Below are 15,919 nucleotides of genomic sequence, written 5' to 3'. Positions count from 1 at the left end.
GAAGAAAAAGCGTACTAATGCTTCATTCAACTATAAAAAATACTAATATCGAACCATTCTCTTCAGATTCTCAAGTTCTACTCCAGGCAGTCCTACCAGAACAAAGCCGTTCCATCTGTGGGACTTTTGTTTGTCTTCATCGAACAAGCAGATGGTTTACCAGTAAGTGAGTCGAGGAGGTACTGAGGAGGCATGATCTGTGTTTTATTATGACCCATGTGGCGTGTCAACAGGTGAAAAAGAGTGGAAAAGAGCCAAAAGTGGGAGCGGATATGCTTCTTGGAAAAACATCCCACAAAACTACTGTGAGACTAAGCGTGGCAACTAGCCAAATAATAACCAGGGTATTGGCATCCGGGACTAACACGTCCATCTTTGCTGTAGGTGTGTGATCGCACGACATCACCTCAGTGGAATGAGGCGTTCTGCTTCCTGGTTCATGACCCTAGAGAAGAGAATGTTGTTGTCAAGGTAAGTTAACAATATTATTTTTAGTATTTCCACCATGTGATATCAACAAACTTGACTTGTATTACTACCTTTACACTTTGTTTCTCCAGCTCTCTCACAGCTGGACGTTGCCCATGGGTTCCTTAGTCGTCCCAATCAGAGAGCTGCTCTCGGAACCAGAACTGGTCCTGGATCAGTGGTTCCATCTGGATGGCGCCTCCCCAGAGAGTCAGATTCTTCTTCGAGCTGAACTCAAGGTAGGCGATCTCTCATTCTAGTCTTAACTCGCACCAGACTTCACATGCAATTGTTGCAGATGCTGATTCCGAGCAAATGTCCTCGTGGTGATCATGAGGCTAAATTCACTTCCAAAGACTCCGACCGCTCGACTGAGCAGCAGAAACGGGAGGCAGATGTGATGCAAAAGTGAGCGCTGCGTATATCCAAGCACACTAGTCTCAGGTCTTATTTGGTTTTCATGCTACATTGGGTTCTTAGGTCAAGTTTGGTGGACACTCCGGTAGAAACTCTTTTCTATGTCTTATCCTCACTAGGGTTGGGGTATGCTGGAGCCTGATTTGGGGCGAGAGGCGGGGTACACCCTGGACCGGTGGCCAGCCAATCCCAGGGCACATACAGTGCATCCGGAAAGTATTCACAGCGCTTCACTTTTTCCACATTTTGTCAAGTTACAGCCTCATTCCAAATTGTATTAATTTAATCTCTTACCTCAAAATACTCCACTCCACTAATGAACTGCACTAATGAATACAGATATTCTTGCTGCCACATGAATTACATGTGCAGCATTTTTGGTAGGTTGAGCGTTGTTGCGCTTCCACCTGAATTGGCATCAGCTGTTGGGGCTCGATTGCGAGGCGGTGCCAGGGTTATTGATGGGTCTTGGCGTCACCGGGGCGCTCATTGTTCCTTGCTGTTCACCTGTCGAGGCTGTGTTGGCGCGCTCCGGTGGCGGGCTCTGGTCTGTCGTGCCATCAGCAGCGTATGTGAAAGGTAGGCATAAAATTACTGGGCGTGTACCGGTGACGGTGCATCATGTGACCGCAGCCATGGTTGTTTTAATTTGCAGCGGGGTTGGTTGTTGAGGACCTGGCGTGCATTTTGGAGGGCTTGCAGGAAGTGCAGTGTCAGCCTCTTGAGGCTAGGATTGCACTGGCTGTGTGTTAAGCTACCTTTGCTCCGGTAAGCTGCCGATGCTTTAAACAAGCAGAAAGCTAACTTTAGCACCACATGTTGTCTGTCTCAAAGTTAAATGATCTGGTTAGATAATTAATTTTCTTTTTTGTGGTTAGCACAGAGAGGTTGTCACGTTCCGGCTTGGGAGCTTTACGGCACGACCCCAGGATGCAGAGATGAGGACCCAATAGCAGGTAAAAAGGCATTTATTGTTGATACTATGCAGCAGACCAACGCACTAGCATGTTCAACAGAGAAAACAACATCAATGACCCAACAAAGAAAGGAGCGCGCACCTGAACCAAATAGGCATCACAAATAATGAGAAACAGGTGCGGGAGATAATGGACATCAACTGAAAACACAGCAGAGCAACACAGGAAGGAAATACAAAACAAGGGCATGAACGAGGAACTGAGGAAAACTAAGAGCTGTCACAAGGGGGTGACAGACGTTAAACTATTTGTTGGCAAATTCAGGTTCAACATTCAGTGTGTGTGTGTAAAATGTTGCAGATTGAATAGTTTAACAGGCTAACACACATAATATTGTTTGAAGCAATGTCGGTGTGTTCTGTTGTACTTTGCTAGCTCTGACAGAGGTTTAAACTTCAAAAGTGGTGCCCTGTCTAATATTTTGTGTATGTGTTTTCAGGTTGCTGCAACGAACGTGACTCGGCACTGTAAGTTCTGTTCAGCTTTTTTTTTTACCACTAGAACATCTATTTAAACACTGTAGATTGCAGCACAACCACTTTTCAAAAATGAGCCCCCTCCCATGCCTCCATGATGATTGCATGTGCACATTTCAGACACTTGGTGCACTGAGTAGTCACCTGTCAAGATATCATACTTAATTGTGACTTTTTAGTGTCCTTTATGCACATCTGAGCAACCATTTTCAGTCTGTACTCCTCAGTCACATAAGATCACACTTAAAAAAGAACGAGACAGAGGTATAGTATATAAAATAATTATCTAACCAGATCATTTAACTTTTAAATAGACACAACACATGGTGCTAGAGTTAGCACAAATGTCTACTCTTCATTGAACGCCATAAAAGTAGAGTGCACCAAGGGAGTCTTGCATCAGACTTTTCTAGTGACATTGTCTTTGAGCATACTCACAATCAACATGCTTTCGGCTGGCTATATTTTCCTAATAACACGGTATCTATAGACATTAACTGTAGATACTGTACAAGGTGAGCTGATCCAAGAGCAGCCCCAGTCCTGTTTTTGTGAATGATTATATTTTGTTGTTGTTGACATGTGCTGGCAATTTGCTCCTCATGTGCTGGAATGTTGTTGACAAATGGTATGACGTTATTGTACATTTTTAGCGCGCGCGCTTTTATTTTGAATTTCTTTCAAACCCCGCCGACGGCAGCAGTGCGCTTTCGTCACTGGTGAGTAGCATGTCTTTATCTCTATCATGTAATATTCTCGTATTAAACCAACATTACCACAGACGTATTGTGAGCTAAGCCAATGGTAAATTTGCAAAAGTGCCTGTTTGAACTGTGCTAATGTTCTAGCTAACAAGTGTTTTGGCTAACCTTCTAGCTAACAAATGGTTTAGCTAACGTTTATAGTTAGTTAAACCTGGTTTAGTTAGTTAAATAAACAAAGGTGCAGTAGTACTATGGTGCCAGATATTGACCCCAGTCATTTAAGTAGGGACATTTTTTTTGGTCTTGTTTATGATAGTGTTACTCAACAGCTTGATGTGTTGCTTTCAGGGATTCAATGAGTTTAATTATCATCTCATCAGTTGATGTGTGTGAGTGCATATGTCATAACTTAGAAGAGAGTTAGGAGTCTTAGGAGAGAAAAAGTCACCCATTGTTGAACATCTATGCTGGCTGTACAGTCATAGCTAGTATATAGTTTGTGCTAAAATTGTGAATTTGACCTGAAATTGTATTTTACAGTTGGTGGGTGAATGTTGACCACAAAGCATTTACCTGTGCAAAAACAATAATTATAGGAAGTGTCCCTTGTTAACTTCTCTCAACCATTGTCTTCCTGTCCCATTTAGAATTGTCCAGATCACACTGCCAGAAAGTGTTCTTTGCCACGCGAGTCATTGAAATGTATTAGTTTGCCACATTTGCACAATGTACATGTTGTCAGTTTGTGCTCATCTGTCATTTTCAGTTCTGATATTACTGCACTTGCAAGCTCAAATTGTAGTAGGCCATGTGACGTGCATGATGACCACTAGTTGGCGGTACATACCAAGTAGAAACAGCAGTAGATTACAGTGACCCCTATTTTTGTATTTATATATCTATAAATATATAATATAATTATATATATTTTTGTATTAACCACAAGTGATGATCCCCCGTTGACAACCAGGGTTAGGGTCCGGGGTTGGAGTCAGGGGTTAGGATGAACTGAAGTGTTTGTGCTGTCTTCTACAGGCTGGATGAAGGCCAGCCTTGCTAGCGCTCTCCACTCACACCAGGCCTGTGGGGCAAAAACAGTATCTGCAGCTTCAACTCTGGGTTCTTCTCCCCGTCTTAACCAATGGAAGGGTTAGGATGCACTGAAATGTTCATGCTGTCTTCTCCTGACAATAGTCACAAGTTAGCAAAGGTGGGGTGTTTGTGCTTCCAGGTTCTTCTGTTGATCCCGAAGGACAACACCAGTTTTTCCACCTTTGTGGGAACGATTGCGTTGGCAAGAAGATCCTTGGCATTCCTGAAGGTGTCCCCCGGAAAGCTGTCCACCTGCAGGTCTGGGAAGTCATTTGGTGGAAACTGGAATCTCCCAGGATGACGAATCTCTTCCGCACGGCAAGTTGCCAATCAACCATTTTCCTGGTGGTGTGCCGATGACGCTGGACCAGTTGCTTTTGGCTCCCGCCGATTGAGCCGGACATAGAGCTGTCGAAGCTGATGTCCGCCAGTATATCTTCCCATTGGCCTTTTTCCGCAGGTGACTCCCTTGGTGGCGTAAGTAGTGGGGCGTCGTCAAGCAAATTCTGACTCCCAACAGCAAAGGGCCTATGTGGTCCGAGTTGGTAGGGGACCGGGGGGTAACCGATTCCCCTCGCGCCATCTGATCCAAGAGCAGGGACAGCTGGTCACCGTAATTGTCGGATTCCTCTCCCGGTGGCTGACCTTGGTCGAGGTTTTTCTCTTTCCTCGTGCGTTTGCGCTGGGTGCTGACCCAGGGGGTAGCGCTGGAGTCTCAGGGGTTTTGTCCTTCGGCGGTAAGGATGTTTTGCAGGTCTTGCAGGTCTTGGGATGAGGATACCTCTGGTTCTGTTTGGATACCGGCATCCAGGCAGGCCCCGGCAACTGTTGGATCGAGCCGAGAACGAAGAGAAGTGGTTGGGATGGATGGCCTTCCGGCGTCCCAGAGGTGGAGGGTTCCCAGAGGTGGAAGGTTCCTCCAAATCTTGTTCCAATCCTTGGATGTCAGGGTTTGTCGGTGGCGGATCTTCGTTTTGTGCGGGTGGTTTTACAGGTTCATATTCCTGGATTCTATTTTTCAATTTCTCTAGGGTTCTCAACGGAAAGCGAATTCTGACTCCCAACGCCGAAGGGCCTCTGTGGCCTGGGTTGGTGGGGGAGTGGGGGGAACCGATTCCCCTCGCGCCATCAGATCCAAGAGCAGGGACAGCTGGTCACCGTAATCGTCGGATTCCTCTCCCGGTGGCTGACCTTGGTCGAGGTTTTTCTCTTTACTCGTGCGGTAGCGCTGGAGTCTCAGGGGTTTTGTCCTTCGGCGGTAAGGATGTTTTGCAGGTCTTGGGATAAGGATTTACAGGTTTTACAGGTTTCACAGGTTTTCACAGGTTTTCACAGGTTTTCACAGGTTTTCACAGGTTTTCACAGGTTTTCACAGGTTTTCACAGGTTTCACAGGTTTCACAGGTTTCACAGGTTTCACTTTCTTAGGGTTCTCAACGGAAAGCGAATTCTGACTCCCAACGCCGAAGGGCCTCTGTGGCCCGGGTTGGTGGGGGAGTGGGGGGAACCAATTCCCCTCGCGCCATCAGATCCAAGAGCAGGGACAGCTGGTCACCGTAATGGTCGGATTCCTCTCCCGGTGGCTGACCTTGGTCGAGGTTTTTCTCTTTACTCGTGCGGTAGCGCTGGAGTCTCAGGGGTTTTGTCCTTCGGCGGTAAGCATGTTTTGCAGGTCTTGGGATGAGGTTTTACAGGTTTTACAGGTTCATATTCCTGGATTCTATTTTTCAATTTCTTAGGGTTCTCAACAGAAAGCGAATTCTGACTCCCAACGCCGAAGGGCCTCTGTGGCCCGGGTTGGTGGGGGAGTGGGGGGAACCGATTCCCCTCGCGCCATCAGATCCAAGAGCAGGGACAGCTGGTCACCGTAATCGCCGGATTCCTCTCCCGGTGGCTGACCTTGGTCAAGGTTTTTCTCTTTCCTCGTGCGTTTGCGCTGGGTGCTGACCCAGGGGGTAGCGCTGGAGTCTCAGGGGTTTTGTCCTTTGGCGGTAAGGATGTTTTGCAGGTCTTGGGATGGAATGAGGGCACCCAAGTTTGTTTGGCTTGGGGGTCTCAACGGAAAGCTTGCAGCTGAATTTGTGTAGGCAGAAGTCGGTTCTATGTTTATACGACCTTTCGTTGGGGAGTTACTGGCGAAAAACGTCGCCCATTGAGATTGCATTGTTGGAAGCAGCAGTCCATTAAAGTGACCACGAGATGGTGGTATTTACCGAGTAGAATAGCATTACTTTAAAGTGACCCCTAGTTGGCAGTACATAGCAAGTAGAAATAGCAGCCTCCCCCCTCCCTCACCCCCTGCCTTCCTCATTTGGGCCCAGCCTTCCACACCCCAGTCCCCGAGCCCCCCAGCCTTCTACATTTAGGCCCAGCCTCACCCGTCCCACACCCCAGCCCCCCACTCCCTCGCCCCAGCCCCCCCAGCCTTCTTACACTTGTGCCCAACCTGTGGAGGGCAGTAATACGCCTTGGAGCGTTGAAACAAAAGAGGAAGAAGACAGACTGGCAGAGAATGGTGGTATCAACGGACCAGCTAACCGAAGGAAACATGAGTAGTCTGCGCTGCGCCGTTGGGTAAGTAGTCAACATAGATCTCGTTTGAATGTTTGGGTTAGGGTTTTAGGGCTATGGTTGGAGGAGGGTTTTAGGGCCGAGTTAGGGCTGGCTAGGGCGAGTTGGGGCCAGGGCTCTTTAGGGCTGGCTAGGGCGAGTTAGGGCGAGTTGGGGCCAGGGCTGGCTAGGGCGAGTTGGGGCTAGGGCGAGTTGGGGCCAGGGCTGGCTAGGGCGAGTTGGGGCCAGGGCTCTTTAGGGCTGGCTAGGGCTCGTTAGGGCCAGATATAAATTTGACCATCCATTTAACAGAATACTGAAGGATGTTGACGCTCAAGAATTTGGTCCCAACAGCTTAGACAAGGTAAGATTACAGTACAGCTGTTGAATGACACCAACATGGTTTAGTTATTCATTCATTTTCTATGTCTCTTATCCTCACTAGGGTGGGGGTATGCTGGAGCCTGATTTGGGGCGAGAGGCGGGGTACACCCTGGACCGGTGGCCAGCCAATCCCAGGGCACATACAGCGCATCCGGAAAGTATTCACAGCGCTTCACTTTTTTCCACATTTTGTCAAGTTACAGCCTCATTCCAAATTGTATTAATTTAATCTCTTACCTCAAAATACTCCATTATGACAATGTGAAAAAGGTTATTATATTTCCAAATCATGTCCAATCAACTGAATTTACTGCAGGTGGACTCCAATTGAGTGTATAGTAGACACCAAACGTCCAGAAGGAGGCGACTGGCACACTAGTGTGGGAAGTCCATACCTGCATGAGGAAAGTGGAAGTCAAAAAATAATCATTCTAATAATACGATTCCCAATTAAGGGAATAAATCCCAGGTCTTTGGTTTAGTTATGAAATGTTGAATTAATTTCACAGGTACCTCAACCTGTGGCTGTGTTGCGTTTTTGTGCACCGTCATCTGGAAGTAAATACAGCTTTAGTACAAATGCAGTGAAGCTGTTCTGGTTTGAAATAATGTTTTGTAGAAGATGTGTTAAGATCATTTCATTCAAAGAAGGCCATCTTAAAAAAATACTACACAATCATATTAGAAAAGTGGTGTAGGTGGTAGCTTAAATCATGTAAATATTACTTATAAATTGCTCCAAATAAAGTCAGGGAAAACTAGTTAAACAATCCTGAAAAGCGAGTACATTTATATGGATTTTGAAGTAGATTCAAAGGTAGTTTGGGGTCAAATTTACTAGCAAAGAGTACCTCTTTCATTCAAAAAAAGTAAATTTGACCAGAGTATTTCCCAAGGAAAAGTTGCTTGGGAATTGTGCGTGCAAATTGTTACCTAGCTTTGCTCAAGTAAATGGCACTCCAAATTTTTTTTCAGTGTACTGCCCAGTGGACCGCGACCTCCTCCAGCTGTTTTTGGGAGTTCTTTTGTCTCTGGACTGCTCCATGGTATGCCTTCTGCCCCCATCGCCTTGCTTTTCCTTTTTTGGACTGCACTAATGAATACAGATATTCTGGCTGCCACATGAATTACATGTGCAGCATTCTCCATCCATTTAACAGAATACTGAAGGATGTTGACGCTCAAGAATTTGGTCCCAACAGCTTAGACAAGGTAAGATTACAGTACAGCTGTTGAATGACACCAACATGGTTTAGGTTATTCTATGCTTTACAGTGTCAAAACCTTTTTTCAAGTCGAAGATTGGTTTGAAATTGGAAACGGACAAGGATCTACGTTCTTATATATTGAATGACAGCTGATGCCTTCCATACACAAGGAAAAACTGCCGCAGAAATTGAGAGAGTGAGATTTGTGGTTACAGGAGTTATTGATGTACAATTGAGTTCTTTCAACATAAAAGTATCAATGCCCAATCTTTTGTTTTAGAATATTTAATCCTTAATCCATTTGTAGAAAGCTTGCTGGCCACAGTAAAGTAGCAACTCGTCACATTATGAATACATGTACCAGATGATAAATGATGAGTTTTGTTGCTCCATCAGGTTACATCTGGAGGTGTTTGATAAAGACATGGACATGAAGGATGACTTTATGGGAAGGTACTGCTTCCAGTACACATTAGTAGTGTTGTTATTATCGATACTGTCACATACTGCAACTGCTTGATAATACTGCTTACTACCTCCAGCGCAGCGATGCCAGTATTGAGAAGAGCACCGCCATCCTCCTTTATCTACACTTTATTGTCCGATTCACAAGAAAAATTATGTCACACACTTACAGTATATTAAAGACAGGTTGTAGAATTTGATATGGTTGGAATCATTTAGAACATTCATGTAGAACGCAAATGATATTAAATATATATGTATAAATATCAAATATTGCAGTGTAAATAAATAAAAATAAACATGAATTAGAGAAAAGAAATCCATTCCATTATCAAGTGGTTGAAATAATTGTCATGTTTCTCAACATGCAGGCTGAAGGTCAAACTGAAGGACATAATTGATTCTCAGTACACGGATCAGGTATGGAAACGGCTTATATTATTGTCATTGAATTGTTCAAGCATTCAAAGGATTGTGTGTGTTTTATGTATCAGTGTATCAGTACACGCTCAGTGATGTCAAGTCAGGTCGCGTTCACCTGATCCTGGAATGGCTTCCAACAGCCTCGGAGGCAGACCAACTGGATAAGGGGGGTGCTTCCAGAAGAAGAAAAAGCGTACTAATGCTTCATTCAACTATAAAAAATACTAATATCGAACCATTCTCTTCAGATTCTCAAGTTCTACTCCAGGCAGTCCTACCAGAACAAAGCCGTTCCATCTGTGGGACTTTTGTTTGTCTTCATCGAACAAGCAGATGGTTTACCAGTAAGTGAGTCGAGGAGGTACTGAGGAGGCATGATCTGTGTTTTATTATGACCCATGTGGCGTGTCAACAGGTGGAAAAGAGTGGAAAAGAGCCAAAAGTGGGAGCGGATATGCTTCTTGGAAAAACATCCCACAAAACTACTGTGAGACTACTAAGCGTGGCAACTAGCCAAATAATAACCAGGGTATTGGCATCCGGGACTAACACGTCCATCTTTGCTGTAGGTGTGTGATCGCACGACATCACCTCAGTGGAATGAGGCGTTCTGCTTCCTGGTTCATGACCCTAGAGAAGAGAATGTTGTTGTCAAGGTAAGTTAACAATATTATTTTTAGTATTTCCACCATGTGATATCAACAAACTTGACTTGTATTACTACCTTTACACTTTGTTTCTCCAGCTCTCTCACAGCTGGACGTTGCCCATGGGTTCCTTAGTCGTCCCAATCAGAGAGCTGCTCTCGGAACCAGAACTGGTCCTGGATCAGTGGTTCCATCTGGATGGCGCCTCCCCAGAGAGTCAGATTCTTCTTCGAGCTGAACTCAAGGTAGGCGATCTCTCATTCTAGTCTTAACTCGCACCAGACTTCACATGCAATTGTTGCAGATGCTGATTCCGAGCAAATGTCCTCGTGGTGATCATGAGGCTAAATTCACTTCCAAAGACTCCGACCGCTCGACTGAGCAGCAGAAACGGGAGGCAGATGTGATGCAAAAGTGAGCGCTGCGTATATCCAAGCACACTAGTCTCAGGTCTTATTTGGTTTTCATGCTACATTGGGTTCTTAGGTCAAGTTTGGTGGACACTCCGGTAGAAACTCTTTTCTATGTCTTATCCTCACTAGGGTTGGGGTATGCTGGAGCCTGATTTGGGGCGAGAGGCGGGGTACACCCTGGACCGGTGGCCAGCCAATCCCAGGGCACATACAGTGCATCCGGAAAGTATTCACAGCGCTTCACTTTTTCCACATTTTGTCAAGTTACAGCCTCATTCCAAATTGTATTAATTTAATCTCTTACCTCAAAATACTCCACTCCACTAATGAACTGCACTAATGAATACAGATATTCTTGCTGCCACATGAATTACATGTGCAGCATTTTTGGTAGGTTGAGCGTTGTTGCGCTTCCACCTGAATTGGCATCAGCTGTTGGGGCTCGATTGCGAGGCGGTGCCAGGGTTATTGATGGGTCTTGGCGTCACCGGGGCGCTCATTGTTCCTTGCTGTTCACCTGTCGAGGCTGTGTTGGCGCGCTCCGGTGGCGGGCTCTGGTCTGTCGTGCCATCAGCAGCGTATGTGAAAGGTAGGCATAAAATTACTGGGCGTGTACCGGTGACGGTGCATCATGTGACCGCAGCCATGGTTGTTTTAATTTGCAGCGGGGTTGGTTGTTGAGGACCTGGCGTGCATTTTGGAGGGCTTGCAGGAAGTGCAGTGTCAGCCTCTTGAGGCTAGGATTGCACTGGCTGTGTGTTAAGCTACCTTTGCTCCGGTAAGCTGCCGATGCTTTAAACAAGCAGAAAGCTAACTTTAGCACCACATGTTGTCTGTCTCAAAGTTAAATGATCTGGTTAGATAATTAATTTTCTTTTTTGTGGTTAGCACAGAGAGGTTGTCACGTTCCGGCTTGGGAGCTTTACGGCACGACCCCAGGATGCAGAGATGAGGACCCAATAGCAGGTAAAAAGGCATTTATTGTTGATACTATGCAGCAGACCAACGCACTAGCATGTTCAACAGAGAAAACAACATCAATGACCCAACAAAGAAAGGAGCGCGCACCTGAACCAAATAGGCATCACAAATAATGAGAAACAGGTGCGGGAGATAATGGACATCAACTGAAAACACAGCAGAGCAACACAGGAAGGAAATACAAAACAAGGGCATGAACGAGGAACTGAGGAAAACTAAGAGCTGTCACAAGGGGGTGACAGACGTTAAACTATTTGTTGGCAAATTCAGGTTCAACATTCAGTGTGTGTGTAAAATGTTGCAGATTGAATAGTTTAACAGGCTAACACACATAATATTGTTTGAAGCAATGTCGGTTCATATTCAGGTTCATATTCCTGGATTCTATTTTTCAATTTCTCTAGGGTTCTCAACGGAAAGCGAATTCTGACTCCCAATGCCGAAGGGCCTCTGTGGCCTGGGTTGGTGGGGGAGTGGGGGGAACCGATTCCCCTCGCGCCATCAGATCCAAGAGCAGGGACAGCTGGTCACCGTAATCGTCGGATTCCTCTCCCGGTGGCTGACCTTGGTCGAGGTTTTTCTCTTTCCTCGTGCGGTAGCGCTGGAGTCTCAGGGGTTTTGTCCTTCGGCGGTAAGGATGTTTTGCAGGTCTTGGGATGAGGATTTACAGGTTTTACAGGTTTTACAGGGTTCACAGGGTTCATATTCCTGGATTCTATTTTTCAATTTCTTAGGGTTCTCAACGGAAAGCGAATTCTGACTCCCAACGCCGAAGGGCCTCTGTGGCCTGGGTTGGTGGGGGAGTGGGGGGAACCGATTCCCCTCGCGCCATCAGATCCAAGAGCAGGGACAGCTGGTCACCGTAATCGTCGGATTCCTCTCCCGGTGGCTGACCTTGGTCGAGGTTTTTCTCTTTACTCGTGCGGTAGCGCTGGAGTCTCAGGGGTTTTGTCCTTCGGCGGTAAGGATGTTTTGCAGGTCTTGGGATAAGGTTTTACAGGTTTTACAGGTTTTACAGGTTTTACAGGTTTTACAGGTTTTACAGGTTTTACAGGTTTTACAGGTTTCACAGGTTTCACAGGTTTCACAGGTTTCACAGGTTTCACAGGTTTCACAGGTTTCACAGGTTTCACAGGTTTCACAGGTTTCACAGGTTTCACAGGTTTCACAGGTTTCACAGGTTTCACAGGTTTCACAGGTTTCACAGGTTTCACAGGTTTCACAGGTTTCACAGGTTTCACAGGTTTCACAGGTTTCACAGGTTTCACAGGTTTCACAGGTTTCACAGGTTTCACAGGTTTCAATTTCTTAGGGTTCTCAACGGAAAGCGAATTCTGACTCCCAACGCCGAAGGGCCTCTGTGGCCCGGGTTGGTGGGGGAGTGGGGGGAACCAATTCCCCTCGCGCCATCAGATCCAAGAGCAGGGACAGCTGGTCACCGTAATGGTCGGATTCCTCTCCCGGTGGCTGACCTTGGTCGAGGTTTTTCTCTTTACTCGTGCGGTAGCGCTGGAGTCTCAGGGGTTTTGTCCTTCGGCGGTAAGCATGTTTTGCAGGTCTTGGGATGAGGTTTTACAGGTTTTACAGGTTCAGATTCCTGGATTCTATTTTTCAATTTCTTAGGGTTCTCAACAGAAAGCGAATTCTGACTCCCAACGCCGAAGGGCCTCTGTGGCCCGGGTTGGTGGGGGAGTGGGGGGAACCGATTCCCCTCGCGCCATCAGATCCAAGAGCAGGGACAGCTGGTCACCGTAATCGCCGGATTCCTCTCCCGGTGGCTGACCTTGGTCAAGGTTTTTCTCTTTCCTCGTGCGTTTGCGCTGGGTGCTGACCCAGGGGGTAGCGCTGGAGTCTCAGGGGTTTTGTCCTTTGGCGGTAAGGATGTTTTGCAGGTCTTGGGATGGAATGAGGGCACCCAAGTTTGTTTGGCTTGGGGGTCTCAACGGAAAGCTTGCAGCTGAATTTGTGTAGGCAGAAGTCGGTTCTATGTTTATACGACCTTTCGTTGGGGAGTTACTGGCGAAAAACGTCGCCCATTGAGATTGCATTGTTGGAAGCAGCAGTCCATTAAAGTGACCACGAGATGGTGGTATTTACCGAGTAGAATAGCATTACTTTAAAGTGACCCCTAGTTGGCAGTACATAGCAAGTAGAAATAGCAGCCTCCCCCCTCCCTCACCCCCTGCCTTCCTCATTTGGGCCCAGCCTTCCACACCCCAGTCCCCGAGCCCCCCAGCCTTCTACATTTAGGCCCAGCCTCCCCCGTCCCACACCCCAGCCCCCCACTCCCTCGCCCCAGCCCCCCCAGCCTTCTTACACTTGTGCCCAACCTGTGGAGGGCAGTAATACGCCTTGGAGCGTTGAAACAAAAGAGGAAGAAGACAGACTGGCAGAGAATGGTGGTATCAACGGACCAGCTAACCGAAGGAAACATGAGTAGTCTGCGCTGCGCCGTTGGGTAAGTAGTCAACATAGATCTCGTTTGAATGTTTGGGTTAGGGTTTTAGGGCTATGGTTGGAGGAGGGTTTTAGGGCCGAGTTAGGGCTGGCTAGGGCGAGTTGGGGCCAGGGCTCTTTAGGGCTGGCTAGGGCGAGTTAGGGCGAGTTGGGGCCAGGGCTGGCTAGGGCGAGTTGGGGCTAGGGCGAGTTGGGGCCAGGGCTGGCTAGGGCGAGTTGGGGCCAGGGCTCTTTAGGGCTGGCTAGGGCTCGTTAGGGCCAGATATAAATTTGACCATCCATTTAACAGAATACTGAAGGATGTTGACGCTCAAGAATTTGGTCCCAACAGCTTAGACAAGGTAAGATTACAGTACAGCTGTTGAATGACACCAACATGGTTTAGTTATTCATTCATTTTCTATGTCTCTTATCCTCACTAGGGTGGGGGTATGCTGGAGCCTGATTTGGGGCGAGAGGCGGGGTACACCCTGGACCGGTGGCCAGCCAATCCCAGGGCACATACAGCGCATCCGGAAAGTATTCACAGCGCTTCACTTTTTCCACATTTTGTCAAGTTACAGCCTCATTCCCAATTGTATTAATTTAATCTCTTAGCTCAAAATACTCCATTATGACAATGTGAAAAAGGTTATTATATTTCCAAATCATGTCCAATCAACTGAATTTACTGCAGGTGGACTCCAATTGAGTGTATAGTAGACACCAAAAGTCCAGAAGGAGGCGACTGGCACACTAGTGTGGGAAGTCCATACCTGCATGAGGAAAGTGGAAGTCAAAAAATAATCATTCTAATAATACGATTCCCAATTAAGGGAATAAATCCCAGGTCTTTGGTTTAGTTATGAAATGTTGAATTAATTTCACAGGTACCTCAACCTGTGGCTGTGTTGCGTTTTTGTGCACCGTCATCTGGAAGTAAATACAGCTTTAGTACAAATGCAGTGAAGCTGTTCTGGTTTGAAATAATGTTTTGTAGAAGATGTGTTAAGATCATTTCATTCAAAGAAGGCCATCTTAAAAAATACTACACAATCATATTCAAATAAAGTCAGGGAAAACTAGTTAAACAATCCTGAAAAGCGAGTACATTTATATGGATTTTGAAGTAGATTCAAAGGTAGTTTGGGGTCAAATTTACTAGCAAAGAGTACCTTTTTCATTCAAAAAAAGTAAATTTGACCAGAGTATTTCCCAAGGAAAAGTTGCTTGGGAATTGTGCGTGCAAATTGTTACCTAGCTTTTCTCAAGTAAATGGCACTCCAAATTTTTTTTCAGTGTACTGCCCAGTGGACCGCGACCTCCTCCAGCTGTTTTTGGGAGTTCTTTTGTCTCTGGACTGCTCCATGGTATGCCTTCTGCCCCCATCGCCTTGCTTTTCCTTTTTTGGACTGCACTAATGAATACAGATATTCTGGCTGCCACATGAATTACATGTGCAGCATTCTCCATCCATTTAACAGAATACTGAAGGATGTTGACGCTCAAGAATTTGGTCCCAACAGCTTAGACAAGGTAAGATTACAGTACAGCTGTTGAATGACACCAACATGGTTTAGTTATTCATTCATTTTCTATGTCTCTTATCCTCACTAGGGTGGGGGTATGCTGGAGCCTGATTTGGGGCGAGAGGCGGGGTACACCCTGGACCGGTGGCCAGCCAATCCCAGGGCACATACAGTACATCCGGAAAGTATTCACAGCGCTTCACTTTTTCCACATTTTGTCAAGTTACAGCCTCATTCCCAATTGTATTAATTTAATCTCTTACCTCAAAATACTCCATTATGACAATGTGAAAAAGTTTTTTTTTTACTTTTTTGAATTTATTAAAAATAGAAAACAAAAAATCACATTTACATAAGTAGTCACAGCCTTTGCCATGAAGCTCAAAATTGAGCTCAGGTGCATCTTTTTTCCACTGATCATCCTTGAGATCTTTCTACAGCGTAATTGGAGTCCACCTGCAGTAAATTCAGTTGATTGGACATGATTTGGAAAATATAATAACTGTCTATATAAGGTCCCACAATATTTTCATCCAGGATATCTCTATATATTGCTGCATTCATTTTTCCTTCTATCCTGACTAGTCGAATAATGGGGGCCACTGTGCTCATTGGGACCTTCAAAGCAGCAGAAATGTTTCTGTATCTTTCCCCAGATTTGTGCCTCAAGACAATCCTGTCTCGCAGGTCTACAGACAGTTCTTTTGACTTCATGCTTGGCGTTTGTGCTCTGACATGCACAGTCAACTG

General features: G+C 46.0%; 3 long non-coding RNA genes across 3 annotated transcripts; all 3 read left to right on the top strand.

The window, feature by feature from the left end:
• The first annotated feature begins 581 nt into the window (after window positions 1–581).
• On the top strand, window positions 582–1,608 carry LOC144902101 (uncharacterized). The gene is made up of 5 exons (XR_013630359.1): window positions 582–707; window positions 767–912; window positions 1,005–1,159; window positions 1,258–1,464; window positions 1,541–1,608. It is a non-coding gene; the product is annotated as an uncharacterized LOC144902101 (long non-coding RNA).
• Window positions 1,609–1,772: 164 nt separating this feature from the next.
• LOC144902100 (uncharacterized) lies at window positions 1,773–4,744 on the top strand. Its single transcript, XR_013630358.1, has 3 exons — window positions 1,773–1,841; window positions 2,302–4,191; window positions 4,274–4,744. It is a non-coding gene; the product is annotated as an uncharacterized LOC144902100 (long non-coding RNA).
• A 5,185-nt stretch (window positions 4,745–9,929) lies between these two features.
• On the top strand, window positions 9,930–10,694 carry LOC144902142 (uncharacterized). Its single transcript, XR_013630431.1, has 4 exons — window positions 9,930–10,055; window positions 10,115–10,260; window positions 10,353–10,507; window positions 10,606–10,694. It is a non-coding gene; the product is annotated as an uncharacterized LOC144902142 (long non-coding RNA).
• The last annotated feature ends 5,225 nt before the right edge of the window (window positions 10,695–15,919 follow it).

The sequence above is a fragment of the Doryrhamphus excisus genome, linkage group LG19 (genome assembly GCF_037039965.1).
Source record: "Doryrhamphus excisus strain RoL-2023G ecotype Guam linkage group LG19, RoL_Dexc_Guam_v1.1, whole genome shotgun sequence".
Classification (NCBI taxonomy): Eukaryota; Metazoa; Chordata; class Actinopteri; order Syngnathiformes; family Syngnathidae; genus Doryrhamphus; species Doryrhamphus excisus.
The sequence above is the reverse complement of the archived record's forward strand: the minus strand, read 5'-3'. Positions and strand labels throughout refer to the sequence as shown.